This window comes from Etheostoma spectabile, chromosome 19 (assembly GCF_008692095.1).
Source record: "Etheostoma spectabile isolate EspeVRDwgs_2016 chromosome 19, UIUC_Espe_1.0, whole genome shotgun sequence".
NCBI classification, from domain to species: Eukaryota; Metazoa; Chordata; class Actinopteri; order Perciformes; family Percidae; genus Etheostoma; species Etheostoma spectabile.
Genome location: NC_045751.1, coordinates 15,237,978 through 15,240,548, shown reverse-complemented (window position 1 = coordinate 15,240,548; position 2,571 = coordinate 15,237,978). Strand labels below are relative to the sequence as shown.

Below are 2,571 nucleotides of genomic sequence, written 5' to 3'. Positions count from 1 at the left end.
ACACGTTCTAAGAAATAATATATTATGAAGGATAGTGTGTTGGCCTGTTATTTAAGATCAATAACAGTCACAGTTTCATACTACAGGCTATACCAACAAAATATCCCAAAATAAAAGATACGAGTAAGATGCAACTTGTACAATACAAGTCACCTTAACTCCAAGATAACATGAGAAACCACACCTCCCTGCTGCAATGAACTGAAGGCTGCAGGACATACTGCAGGAAGGTGTGGCAAAGTACCGTGCATGATCATGTGTGATTTTCTCAAAGAGAACCCACCCCATTTTGCTCCATCCCAGCACCCAGCCTCACGACATGTTAATATACTTCAATCACGTTAAGTAGAACCGTTTCATTTCCTTGTCTGAACATCCGTAGCAGAAACGCAAACTGCTCGACATATCATTGCCTAGTGCACAACAGCGCATGCACAGCAGCTCTGCCCTCAGTGCTTCTCTATAAACTGCACGTGTCCGCGGCAGTGCTTTCTCCCAGCCGTACCGGCTGCTGATTGGTCGGATCTCTGAGCCAATGAGAGAGCGCACCCTGCATAGTGGGAGTACCTACAACAGAGCTCCTGCTCATAGGCTCTGTCAGGTCTCAACTCCGCCTCGAGGTTTGTCTTAAAATGACTGGCAGATGCGGGTGAGGGAAAACCCGCATGGCCACATGACTTCTTAGTAAGAATGACATTACAATATATGACAATTCAACAAGACTCAATCCACAATCCAGACTTAGTCAACATTAGTATCCTTGATCTACATCGCATATCCAATTTCTAGTGTTAACAACATGATCCACTACACTAGCTTTTCTATAAGTGGCAGGTAGAAAAACAATAAAGACTGCCATCTGGTTAGCCCACCAGCAAAATTTCCTATTTTGTCCATATAACTTTGTTGAACAACCAGTGTACAGCTGTAGACAACTAATGTGTTTGAAACTCAAATGAGAGACAGTTTAAAAGTAACCACTAGTCCTAGGATTAACAACTTTAAATTGCAAAGCGACCCTCATTAATAAGAACAACGGAAACCGCACCACCTTAGTCAGTCTTGCTACCTTACTATTCTTCCCAAATCGAGAGGGACAACGCTGTGTGACTTTTTGTGGCCAATGAAGTTACAAATAAAGCTCTATTCTAGGAAAAACTGGAGACATATTGTGTTGATACTTTGCTGCTTCACCCATTGGGAGTCCAAACTAAGTACCGCTGGTGAATCACTCATTTTCATTTTAAAGTGTCACGGTGATGGAAACTATAAGCTGGTTACTTGTCCCGTCTCAAGTGATGATTCAGTCCCCATCACATGTGTGATCATTTAGTTTAAATGCGGATTGCACCACCTCTGCCACTGCCATCTCACCTCTTCTGTCATCCATGCACAATTAATTCTGCTTAATGGTGGCAACACTGTATCAAGTTGTATTTGCTTATGCATAAGTAACTACAAGTCTGTATAGCTGATTTATAACTACACATTGTAAGCATGTTTTGCTAGTGTTGTGTGATGTATGATTCTGATCATATTTTGGTATAGCTAAAGTACAAAGGAATGCTTAGATGCAGCCTGTGTAGGTGATGTGTAGCAGTGAGCAATGCAAAACTGTAGTTTAAACTCATGTAAACTTAATCAAAACAAACAGAAAAATATTTGCTGTTGCTTCAATAGTTTAGTCAAAGTTGTGAAGAATAAAAGTAATAATAATAATTAAACATAGAGGTGAAGTGGTGTTGCAACCATGGATCAAACGAGGCTTGTCAAACTACTGTTACTAGTGCAATAGTGTCTCGTATGCACAGTTAACACAATGCGTGCCTATCTAACGTTACGTTACATTTACGCAAAATAATGAATGTTTTCGTGTTGTGACTCGTGATGGTGTCATTTACATTAAGCGACAGCTAGCTAGAGGGTTGAACCAGAGCACAGTTTCACTGTAGCTAAATTGTGAGACGTGAGTAGCTTGATCTAAATCTGATATGAAGCCGTTTGATGGGTATTTACCGTTTGTAAATTAACTAGCGTTAGCTAGCTACACTGTTAGCCGAAGTGACAGCTAGCATAGCTATGTACAAAGCTGCTACGACTAACACAACTAAACGTTATTTACAACCCAAATGCGAACAGCTTACCTTAGATATGCTTCAAAACGATAACAGCTTTGATATTCCACGATGAGGATGCTTGTAAGTCAAAAAGGAAGCACACAAATAATTGTAGCAACGACTGTCTTTTCTGTTCGGTCTGTAATTACAGTATGTACTAGAAATGTTTGCTCGTAAACCCCTACAGCAGTTTACACGCAGAGACACACGTGCAAGTACATGGTCTAGCAAGTGGGCAACTACCGTGATTGGACAGCATGAGTCAAAGTCCCCGCCTAAACCCAGCCCAGCGCGTTTCGATTGGCTGAGAAGGGCGGGGCTATCTGCACGGGGCTCAGTGGTCACGTTTCAGAGTGACTGGTCCTAAGCTCTTTTCCAAACATACATGAGAGGGCGTAGCCGTAGCCAGTGCCAAAACTTGATGTGGCCTAGTTGTTTGACCGTAATACGGGTA

General features: G+C 41.8%; 1 protein-coding gene across 2 annotated transcripts in view; it reads right to left on the bottom strand.

Moving 5' to 3' along the window:
- Positions 1-2,365, bottom strand: part of per1b (period circadian clock 1b) — a 14,381-nt gene extending 12,016 nt beyond the window's left edge. For both annotated transcript variants that reach the window (XM_032544295.1, XM_032544297.1), the window contains exon 1: positions 2,145-2,365. The gene's annotated coding sequence lies outside the window, so the exon portion shown is untranslated. The remainder of the gene's footprint in view (positions 1-2,144) is intronic.
- Positions 2,366-2,571: the final 206 nt, after the last annotated feature.